This window comes from Hemibagrus wyckioides, linkage group LG19 (genome assembly GCF_019097595.1).
Source record: "Hemibagrus wyckioides isolate EC202008001 linkage group LG19, SWU_Hwy_1.0, whole genome shotgun sequence".
NCBI lineage: Eukaryota > Metazoa > Chordata > Actinopteri > Siluriformes > Bagridae > Hemibagrus > Hemibagrus wyckioides.
Window position 1 is genome coordinate 22,634,103 of NC_080728.1, and position 12,241 is coordinate 22,646,343.

At 40.1% G+C, this 12,241-nt stretch overlaps 1 protein-coding gene across 5 annotated transcripts in view; it reads left to right on the forward strand.

Annotated features, from left to right (window-relative positions):
• The window catches only part of ccdc107 (coiled-coil domain containing 107), a 15,856-nt gene extending 11,574 nt beyond the window's left edge, over nt 1–4,282 (forward strand). The window contains exons 6-8 of one of the 5 annotated variants that reach the window (XM_058417203.1): nt 1–2,968; nt 3,071–3,181; nt 3,335–4,282. The exon at nt 1–2,968 is cut by the window's left edge and continues 854 nt beyond it. The gene's annotated coding sequence lies outside the window, so the exon portion shown is untranslated. Of the gene's footprint in view, nt 3,182–3,334 lie in introns of all 5 variants that reach the window. The other 4 variants (XM_058417204.1, XM_058417205.1, XM_058417202.1 and 1 more) reach the window with 4 other exon arrangements.
• Nucleotides 4,283–12,241: the final 7,959 nt, after the last annotated feature.

Sequence of the window (12,241 nt, forward strand, 5' to 3'; positions counted from 1 at the left end):
TTGAAATTGTCTGTTTTAATTGGAGGCGGGCCGTTCGATTTACATCAGAATGTTACATCATTAGGGGTCCAAGCACCGATGGTTCTCTGTTTGTTTGTTTGTTTTTTATAATTTTTTTATTAGATTCTGTTGTGTGTGAGCCAGTAGTATCTAACGAGCATGTGGGTGTAGCTACGATGTCTAAAGAGCGAGTAGATAAAGTGGACATGTGGCTAGGCGTGGTCAGGAAGTGTTATGGGTGGGGCTTCGTAGGCCTGACAGAACATCAGCTTCATTTACCTTCTTTTTCTAGTGTTTTTAGCCGTAACGTTTATTTGCAACGTGTTTACTTTTTTTGTACCTTTTAAAGTTTCTCGCTTTTTAAATGAAATAATTTAAAGATATATTTTTATTTGAATGGAATTTGTTTTGAGATGCATGTGCTTAATTAGCTGCATGTGCAGTTTCTGCTCCGCCTATCTGATTTCTTTAATAATTGAGAAATTGCATGTAAGTGATGGACAATCATGAGATAATGATTAGCAGATTTCAAGCTACCTCATGTTCTTATTTTTAGTCAAATGCATGCTGAAGAAAACTGAGCATTTTAGCTTCTAATGAGTTAATGTATATACGTGTGATTTGATTTAATTTATCTTTCTCTTCATTCTATAATGTCTACCGTGCTGTGCTGATGACGTTTTAGCGCACTTTCACTGCTGTTTCAGGATCGTTAATCACCTCACTGTGTAACGGAGCAGAACGTTAGCATGATTAATCTTGTGACGTTAAAACATTTCAATATTCCGCTTCATTTTACTCCCTGAATCTTCATTCATCATCAGTGATGTGGGCGCTCAAGCAACTGACTTGTACTTTCTGATTCTCTAACGTTAGCTAGATTTTCTGTAATATTGGCTAGCAATTCTTCTTATTTTACTAAAATTAACCAGCTAGATTTTGATGGGGATTTTCACAAACATTACCTAATCTTTTCTGAAGTTAGCTAGCTAATTTTGTTTGGAGATTTTTAATTTAAATTACAATTTATTGTTTCTTGAGAGATTTTTGCTAGCTGATGTTAGGTATACAGTTTTGTTTGGGACATTTTGCTAACATTAGCTAGCTCTGATAAGTCTGGGTAGCGTTATGTAATTAAACATGATCATCATATAAATAATAATCTATAGGAATGTACTGTGATATCAGCAGATGATTGTGGTGCAGGGAACACTCGTTACACGTTAACGCTCTATTGCATTTTTACTCTGTTTGTCTTTCGCTTTTTTAAATCTCTGTGTTTGGGTGGTTTTGTTCTTTAGAGATGTTTGAGGCCTTATATAAAATAAAATTATTACAGATCAAGAAAAAGCATTTTTTTTTAAACATTCAGCTGTGTTTGTGTAGAGCTCTAGAACCCTTAGTCCAGTTCTACAACACACTCGGGAGCTGAGTGGAGATTTTTCACAAAGGGGCCCAACATGCATGGGAACAACCATGGGAGAGGTACCCTATATGGGGGTGGTACCCTACATACTTGGGGGAGGTGGGGTTTAACCATGGGGGTGGTACCCTACATGGGAGTGGTACCCATTACAGGTCTGGTACCCTACATACAGGGGCTAGCAGACAGTGGGATTAGCCTGCTTGTCTGCTCCCTGGCCCTGGCATGTCATTAAAAATCCCAGCATACAAGTGGAAACCAGGACCAGGCTGTGTTAGAAGATCTCAGAATGTGCTCTGTGCAAAATGTCTGCAGTTTTGTGTTTAAAAACTCAACATTTGGTCTGTTTTTAAACCCAGAGTGGACATGTAGAGTTTACATTCATTTGCTGTCCACTTTATTATGAACAGCTGTACACTTGCTATTGACAAAGAAGCCTTAGTTTGTCACGTACATTACAGCACAGGGAAATTCATTTTCTTCATATATTCCATTTGGGGTCAGAGCACAGGGTCAGCCATGACACATTCTCCTAGAGCAGAGAGGGTTAAGGGCCTTGCTCAGGGGCCCAACAATGACAGGTTGGTAGTGCTGGGGCTCCAACCCCAATCAACAGCCCAGATGCTTTACTGTATGAGGCACCACCATCTGTGGTTTTATTTTCATTTAAATGAAGAAAGGTCTGATCTCTATGGAAGTAAAATAGCAACAAAAGTATTTGAAGCAAAAAAAGGAGCTGGATAGCAGTAACTGAAAAAAATCCATCGTATTAACAGTGCTTGCATTTTAAGGTTCTGCAATTCAACATGGTTTCATAATTAATCTGTGAATTTTTCAAGTGGAGACACAAAATTGCATTGTTTAAAATTTCAATATTAAATATTCAGATTTTTAAAATACAAACTTTAATAATTGACAGGACATTTCAGTGTGTATTATTTCACTTCCATAAATTCAGCGATTCAAATTCATCAAGAATTTCAACGTTGCACATCGCAGGAAGAGCGATCGAACATCGATGCATTATCGACACCTGCTGCTTGTCTGCTTCACCAGCAGGTGGTGCAAGTGAGTTTAATGAGATAATAGCAACAGGAAGATCGATCACATCACACTCATAAACTCATAAACTTTATGATTATCTGGGCCTGTATGTTTTTTTTTTTACATGTCATTTTATTTTCGTTTCATTTATTTGTATTTACTTTAACATATATTTTAATTTCAGTGCTTGCTTTTAGATTATATATTGGAAAGTCTCCGTTCATGCCTGGAGCATGCTGTGGGACACGTGCCTCTTGAAGAATTTGTCTTTTTAAGTGCGGTTTCAAAACTGTAGTCACTGTTCCTCAAGATGTTTTAGAAGCCATCACTGATCTGCTCAGAGTAATTCAACTACACCTGTCAGACAGGGAGACATGCACTGTGACTGTTCTACAGGATCCAGGGTCAATGGGACGGCCATGTTTCATAATATCACCAACTTACATTTCACATGGCCTAGACATGCACTGTTCCATTCCAACCATTGCTCGCTTGCTTGGCGTAAGCACACGCACCGTATACAAAAGCAACATGTAAGGAGTCCGTTGTTTAAGCTGTGATTTATATAACAGCAATCTTCAAATTGTGTTTTAACACACTTAGGGTACGTGGTGACCAGGGCATTGAAAATGTGGACATTGCTCGCCTGATGTTCCTGATTCATGGGACTGACAGGGCCAGCTTTATTTCAGGAAGAAACATCCACAATCAGCGGTAAGAATTTTTAATAAGAGTTTAAGCTTTATTTTTACTATTTTGTCTAAAATGAATTTTACTTAGGTTTTTTTGTTTGATTCCTTTGACTTAATATCTCTGCATTATTTGCTGCATGAATTGATTTAATTTAATTGACAAATTGCTTTTCAGTATAGAGAGGTTGTGGAGAGATGTCTGGGCATCAGTGACCAATGTGTACTATGATGTTCTGCATGCTTTAGTAGAAGCTGGGCACCTTGATGTGTCTGATCTTACTCATCTGTTCTGCTGCCACTATGTAGTTCTTCCACGACTTCAAAATGATCTCAACCTTTTCCACACCACCTGGGACAATCACCCAGTGCGAACAGAGGGCAGTTTGACCCCTAACCAGTTGTGGGTGTTGGGAATTATCCAGCATCCTGTACCTAAACCTGATATAGAGAGATATTTCTTGTACAGTACATTATTCTTTGCATGTCAACATTTACATTTGAAACAGGACAGTGAATAAAATGTAAGAATTTTAATATTACTAATATTAATCTCATGAGGTAAAATTCTATACTGTTTATCTCTCTGTAGGGACTGAGCATACCGCACATAGACTGGAAGGACAGTGGACTGAGTGTTGATGCACTCTCTAGTATTGTTTTGCCAGCAACTGAATGTCCCCTGACCAATGAACAAATGCAAGCACTCAGAGAAATCGTAAACCCCAAAGGACCTTCACAGATATTTGGCTGGGACATATATATATATATATATATATATATATAGCAGCACTTCAGTTTTGGAACAATTCTAATCAGTTTCTTTTATGCAAACTTCTACTATTATTAATGAAACAGCAAAACCCTAGAATGTGCATAAGTAAGCTGCTAACTGTTGTTTGTTCTGTTTCTCCTTTAGAGCACGTACCATGTTTTATTCAAGAAGTAAACAGTATTGCTTAACTTCAGTGTTTAAGTACTTAGTAACTGTATGGGATTTTTTGTGTATGTAAGAAAATATACAAGTATTTAATAACCTACTGCTTAATGTCAGTGCTTAATTTGCATAAATTTCAACATTATGTAGTTTTCCTGTATATTAAAAAGGTCAAATGACATGGCTAAAACGAACATTATTGTTTGTATTTGGTGTAATTCAGTGTGTTTATGTGGTTTACAGTTCAAAATACACATTAGTTTTCATATACCGTGCAATAATTTTGCTCCTCTGTGCCCCGCCTTTTTGAAACGCGTTGACTTTTACAAAGCTCATCGCTCTGAAAAGCAAGGTGTGCTCTGATTGACCAGCTACTCAGTGCATTATGATTGGCCAAATACCTCAAGCATGTCATGGAAATGTTACACCCCTAACCATATTGGAACATCAGCTTCCAAAGAATATTGACAGCTGATAATGTCAAACTTATAGTCGGGGAGTCAGAAGTGGCAGACTGTCCTTTGCAAAGTTGGATTTGTCCCATTTTTTAGAAACTTTTGTGCACAACCAGGTGTTCATGTGCTGCACACACTCGAATTTGGGCGTTGTACGGTTTTGAAACAGTGTTGTAACTAAAACTTAACCACTGATTTGTAATTGTGTCCTCTGTTGGAAGACCCAACAAAGTAGTTTTGCTTTCGCAATGAAACATGCGACATGCCATTGGACTCAGCACTACAGCGAGAATAGTTACGCCTTCTTTCTATGCGTATACATTTGGTCGGAGTTATTCAAACCTTCTCACGAACTGACGTAGATTTGTGGGGGCTTGTTTGAATGAAGCATTTCAGGCAGGTCTGGATGAGCCTCCGCTTTAAAACAGAACATATCTTTTGGTTTGAGACTTTACTTTTTGCAATATTACGTGTCTAATATACACATGAACAACTTGTAACACCAAAAATGTAAGAAAACATGAAATCGCATCATACGACCCCTTTAATAAACATACAAGTATTTAGTAAACTGCTTAACTCCAATGTCTAATTTGCAAAGTAAACTGGATATTTACTCTGTTATAAAACATAACATGTACTCAGTACAACAAAGTACTACAACAACCTGAGAAGGTAAGTGCAGTTACAGCATTGATAACAGTGGGGCATTATGTTAAACTGTGTGTCGAAGATGCATCTAACAATTACGCCCACAACCATACTTGCAAGTGCCAATGCACATGATCAAGTCTTTTGAGTGGAAATCTGTGTAGTGGCCTGGTAGCCGAAGAATACAAAAGTAGGTGGAGGATCTTGGGAGGTCACTTTTGACAATGTCCACAGCCATGTTTTTTTCAGTCCGCTTCCATCCGACCCAGAACCGAAGACAATTTTTAAGGTCCTTGCTGGATGCTAAGATAACAAAAGAAACAGTAAAGAAACAGTATTTTCAAAGAACAAAACTTTTCCAAAAGGGACAAAGGCAGCATGAAGGTAATCCATAAAACTTATTTAATAATGATATTCAATTCAATTCAGTTTATTTTGTATAGCACCTTTTACAATGAACATTGTCTCAAAGCAGCTTTACAAAAGAAGAGAAACAGAGAAAGGGGCGGGGAAAATGGAAAGAAAAAAGAAAAAATAACTAAGTAACTCGAAATAAGAATAAAATTATTAAATTTAATAATTAAACTATTTTATCCCTAATGAGAAGCCTGTGACGACGGTGGCAAGGAAAAACTCCCTGGGATGGAAAGGAAGAAACCTTGAGAGGAACCAGGCTCAGAAGGGAACCCATCCTCATTTGGGTGACACTAAACAGAAAATAATGTAACTGTAGCTGATTAATGTCCTTTCTACAACAGAAATCAATGACCCATGAGGAACTATTAGGTCAGTGTAGTTTCTAAGGTCATTATAGACACTAGTTCTTTGCTGTCACAAGCTGACAGATGAAATGGCAGATCTGTGATGGTGTGAAAGTCCCCAAGTGGCTCTGTCCATGGCTGTCTCCTGGTCCACACAGATCCATCCACAGCATCAGTGGGCACCACCAAGTGACCAGACTCTGACCAGGGGTAGGGCAGCGGTCACACTGGAAACTGGCAAACACTGGGAGCTCAGGAGTGGGGTGTATAGCTCCACAGAGAAAGACAGAGAGAGAAAGAGAAAGATATTAAGTATGATTCTGATCAAGTGATGTTTAAAGACAATGTAGATTATGTATAAAGTGCAGGCATTTTGATAGACCAAACAGATCTCATCCCCCATTTACTGCATTAGTAGGGAAAATAAATACTATGGGAGTCGATAGAGAATGAGATCTGTTTTGTTACCGACATTCATACAAATATCTTCCTTTGTGTTTAGCAGAGCACAGAAATTTATACAGGTTTGGAATAATCTGAGGTTGAGTAAATGATGACAGATTTTTAATTTTTGGGTGAAGTATCCCTTCAAGAGAAACTCTAAAATAATGGCCAGGTCAGTCCTAAATTTAGGACTAAATGTTAGCACTAAGACTAGCTCCTAAATCTGTGAAACATTAGGAGTAGTGTACTTCTAATTCATTAAGACCAACTCACCACAATCCTGTTGTACTGTAACACTGGCAGTCTGCCTTGGATCGTAAACATTTTAGACACATTTCATGACAATGAGATTAACCATAAAGGCTGCTCATATCTGCTAACTGTTTCTTCTTCTTGTTCTTTTGGCTTTTCCCTTCAGGGGTCTCCACAGCGAATCATCTCTCTCCACCTATCCCTATCTTCTGCATCCTCAACACTTACACCCACTAGCTTCATATCCTCATTTATTACATCCATATTCCTCCTCTTTGGCCTTCCTCTTTTCCTCCTTTCTGGCAGCTCCATGTCCAACATTCTCCTACCAATATACTCACTGTCCCTCCTCTGGACATGTCCAAACCATCTTAACCTGGCCTCTCTAACTTTGTCCCCCAAACGTCCAACATGAGCTGTCCCTCTGATGTACTCGTTCCTAATCCTGTCCAACCGTGTCCCTCCCAAAGAGAACCTCAACATCTTCAGCTCTGCTACCTCCAGCTCTGACTCCTGTCTCTGTCTCAGGGACACTGCCTCTAAACCATACAGCATGGCTGGTCTCACCACTGTCTCTAAACCATACAGCATGGCCGGTCTCACCACTGTCTTGTATCACCTTCCCCTTGATCTCACTGAAATTTTTCTATCACACAGAACTCCTGACACCTTTCTCCACCCATTTCAACCTGCATGCACTCGCTTCTTGACCTCTTTCCCACACTCTCCATTACTCTGGACTGTTGACCCCAAGTACTTAAACTCCTGTACCTTCTTCACCTCTTCACTCTGTAATCTTACTGTTCCACTTCCCTCCCTGTCATTCACACACATGTACTCAGTCTTACTACCACTGACTTTCATTCCTCTTCTCTCCAGCACAAACCTCCACCTCTCCAGGTTTTCCTCCACCTGCTCCCTGCTCTCACTACAGATCACAATGTCATCTGCAAACATCATTGTCCAAGGAGACTCCTGTCTGACCTCCTCTGACAACTGGTCCATCACCATAGCAAACAGGAAGGGGCTCAGAGCCGATCCCTGATACAGTCCCACCTCCACTCTGAACTCCTCTGTCTGCCCTACAGCACACCTCACCACTGTCCTGCTCCTCTCATACATGTCCTGCACCACTCTGACATACTTCTCTGCTACTCCTGACTTCCTCATACAGTACCACAGCTCTTCTCTTGGCACCCTGTCATATGCTTTCTCCAAGTCTACAAACACACAGTGCAGCTCTCTCTGACCATCCCTATACTTCTCCATCAACATTCTCAGAGCAAAAATTGCATCTGTTGTGCTCTTTCTGGGCATGAAGCCATACTGCTGCTCACAAATTTCCACTACCTTCCTTAACCTAGCTTCCACTACTCTTTCCCAGAGCTTCATTGTGTGGCTCATCAACTTTATCCCCCTATAGTTGCTGCAACTCTGCACATCACCCTTATTCTTAAAGATCGGCACTAATACACTTCTTCTCCATTCCTCAGGCATCTTCTCACTCTCTAAAACCCTGTTAAACAGACTAGTTAAAAATTCCACTGCCGCCTCTCCTAGACACTTCCAGACCTCCACCGGGATGTCATCAGGACCAACTGCCTTTCCACTTTTTATCCTCTTCAAAGCCTTCCTGACTTCATCCTTTCTAATCTTATCTACTTCCTGTTCCACAGAGTTCACCCCTTCTACTCTTTCTTCCCTCTCATTTTCCTCATTCAGGTCTTCAAAGTCCTCCTTCCATCTCCTCTGTACACTCTCCTCACTTGTGAGCACCTTTCCATCTCTATCCTTAATAACTCTAACTTGCTGCACATCCTTCCCATCTCGATCCCTCTGCCTAGCTAACCTGTACAAGTCCTTCTCTCCTTCTCTAGTGTCTAACCTAGTGTACAACTCATCATACGCCTTCTGCTTGGTCTTAGACACCTCCCTCTTCACTCTGTGCTGTAACTCCTTGTATTCCTGTCTATTCTCTTCAGTCCTGTCCATGTCCCACTTCTTCTTGGCTAACCTCTTCCTTTGAATACTATCCTGAACTTCCTCATTCCACCACCAAGTCTCCTTATCTTCTTTCCTCCTTCCAGATGACACACCCAGCACCTTTCTTCCTGTCTCCCTGATCACTTCTGCTGTAGTTTCCCAGTCATCTGGCAGCACTACCTGACCACCCAGAGCCTGCCTCAACTTCTGTCTAAATTCCTCACAACATTCCTCCTTTTTCAGCTTCCACCACTTGGTTTTCTTCTCCATCTCTATCTTTGACCTCTTCTTACAGACCATCAGATTCATCCTACACACCACCATCCTATGCTGTCTGGCTACACTCTCTCCCACTACCACTTTACAGTCACTAATCTCTTTCAGATTGCCTCTTCTACATAGGATGTGGTCTACCTGTGTGCTCCTACCTCCACTCTTGTAAGTCACTCTATGCTCCTCCCTCTTCTGAAAATAAGTGTTAACCACAGCCATGTCCATCCTCCTAGCAAAGTCCACTACCATCTGTCCTTCAAGGTTCCTTTCCTTAACTCCAAACTTGCCCATCACCTCCTCATCACCTGTGTTCCCCTCACCAACATGTCCATTAAAATCTGCTCCTATCACCACTCTCTCCCCCGTGGGAATACTCTCTATCACCTCATCTAATTCACTCCAGAATCTCTCTTTCTCCTCTAACTCACAACCTACCTGTGGGGCATAACCACTAACAACATTCAACATCATCCCTTCAACCTCTAACTTCAGACTCATCACCCTGTCTGACACTCTCATCACCTCCAGAACATTCCTCACAAACTCCTCCTTCAGGACCACACCTACCCCATTTCTCTTACTATCCACCCCATAATAAAACAGCTTGAATCCTGCTCCTATACTACGAGCCTTGCTCCCCTTCCCCCTGGTCTCCTGTACACACAGTATATCCACCTTCCTTCTCTCCATCATATCAGCCAGCTCTCTACCTTTCCCTGTCATAGTACCAACATTCAGAGTTCCTATTCTCAGTCCAACACTCTTCCCTTTCCTCTTCTCTCTCTGTCTACGCACTCTCCTTCCTCCTCTACTTCTTCAACCAACAGTAACCCAATTTCCACCAGCGCCCTGTAGGTCAACGGCGCCGATGCGGGTGTTGTTAACCCAGGCCTCGACCGATCCGGTATGAAATTCAGAGTACTGACGATTCGCATGGTTAAATTTGGCAATGTTTTACGCCGGATGCCCTTCCTGACGCAACCTTCTCTATTTATCCGGGCTTGGGACCGGCACAGAAGTCACTGGACTGTGACCCCCATGGCTAGATTATCTGCTAACTGTTTATGAGATGCAAACAAGCAAGTTACTGACAAGTAGCTAAAGATATACTTAACCTATATTTTATAATTTTAATGTAAAAATGGCAACAACTTGAATATAGCAATATTAGTATATTATCTTATTATATTTGGTTAACTTGATTACTTAATATTATATTATTACTATATTATTTGAATATATGTTAATTTACCAAATATTTTGAATATGACTACACTTTTATTTTAAGATCTTAATTTAAATGTCAGCATGATCTTTATTCTATAGGCTTAATACATCTTTGATTAAATGACTGACAGAGACCCATCCCCTATCAGCCAATCGCTGCAGTCATAGTCAGTAAGCTTGCTGACATCATCCATAACAACGAGATCAAACCCGCCCTTTCTCTTAGCTTGATTTGTTTCATTTGGTGTGGTCTTCTCCCAAGAACTTACAAAGTAAAAAAAGAATGGACAGTGAAATCATAATGTTTGTAGACTACCAGTCAAAAGTTTGGACACACCTTTTAATTCAATGTTTTTTGTTTATTTTCTACATTCTAGAACAATCCTGGAGATTTCAAAACTATGAAATAACACAAATGGACTTCAGTAATCCATATGTAATGCCAACAAAAAACAGTCAGTTGTTATTTTAAGACATGAAGGTCAGGTGAAACTGGCTCACATGAAGACCATCCCAGTAAAGCAGGACCAAAACTTACCTCTGCTGCAGAGGAGAAGTTCATTTAGAGTCACCAGCCTCAGAAATCACCAATTAACAGCACCTCAGATTATGAAGGCTTTACAGAGCATCAGTAGCAGACATATCTCAATATCAACTGTTCAAAGGACATTATTGTGGATTTCGGCCGCCTTCAGCATTGTTTTACAATGTAGAAAGAAATAAACATCAGGAAAGACCATGGAATTAGAAGGTGTGTCCAAACTTTTCACTGGTAGTGTATATAAAGAAATTGTATAATCATGAATACAGGCTAGTTTATGCAAAACTTCTGTTATAGGCTAAATATCTTAAAGTTAATATTTTTTAACCGTGTGCCGCCATCACCGTGGAGGAGCAAAACTGAGCAGGACACAGAGAGTCTGTCAGTGTTGATGCACACAGCCGCGTCTAAGAACGCTGCGTGCACATGCTAAAAATATCTGACTGAAAGGTATAATGAACAGGTGTAATGAACAGGTATAATGAACAGGTATAATGAACAGGTATAATGAACAGGTGTAATGAACAGGTATAATGAACAGGTGTAATGATCAGGTGTAATGAACAGGTATATTGGACAGGTGTAATGGACAGGTGTAATGAACAGGTATAATGGACAGGTGTAATGGACAGGTGTAATGAACAGGTATAATGGACAGGTGTAATGATCAGGTGTAATGAACAGGTGTAATGATCAGGTGTAATGACCAGGTGTAATGAACAGGTGTAATGATCAGGTGTAATGAACAGGTGTAATAGACAGGTGTAATGAACAGGTGTAATGAACAGGTGTAATGATCAGGTGTAATGAACAGGTGTAATGAACAGGTGTAATGAACAGGTGTAATGATCAGGTGTAATGAACAGGTGTAATGAACAGGTGTAATGAACAGGTGTAATGATCAGGTGTAATGAACAGGTGTAATGAACAGGTGTAATGAACAGGTGTAATGAACAGGGATAATGAACAGGTGTAATGAACAGGTGTAATGAACAGGTGTAATGAACAGGGATAATGAACAGGTATAATGAACAGGTGTAATGATCAGGTGTAATGAACAGGTGTAATGACCAGGTGTAATGAACAGGTGTAATGATCAAGTGTAATGGACAAGTGTAATGGACAGGTGTAATGAACAGGTGTAATGAACAGGTGTAATGAACAGGGATAATGAACAGGTATAATGAACAGGTGTAATGAACAGGTGTAATGAACAGGTGTAATGAACAGGTATAATGATCAGGTGTAATGAACAGGTGTAATGAACAGGTATAATGAACAGGTGTAATGAACAGGTGTAATGAACAGGTATAATGAACAGGTGTAATGAACAGGTGTAATGAACAGGTGTAATGAACAGGTGTAATGATCAAGTGTAATGGACAAGTGTAATGGACAGGTGTAATGAACAGGTGTAATGAACAGGTGTAATGATCAGGTGTAATGAACAGGTGTAATGAACAGGTGTAATGAACAGGTGTAATGATCAGGTGTAATGAACAGGTGTAATGGACAGGTGTAATGAACAGGTGTAATGAACAGGTGTAATGATCAGGTGTAA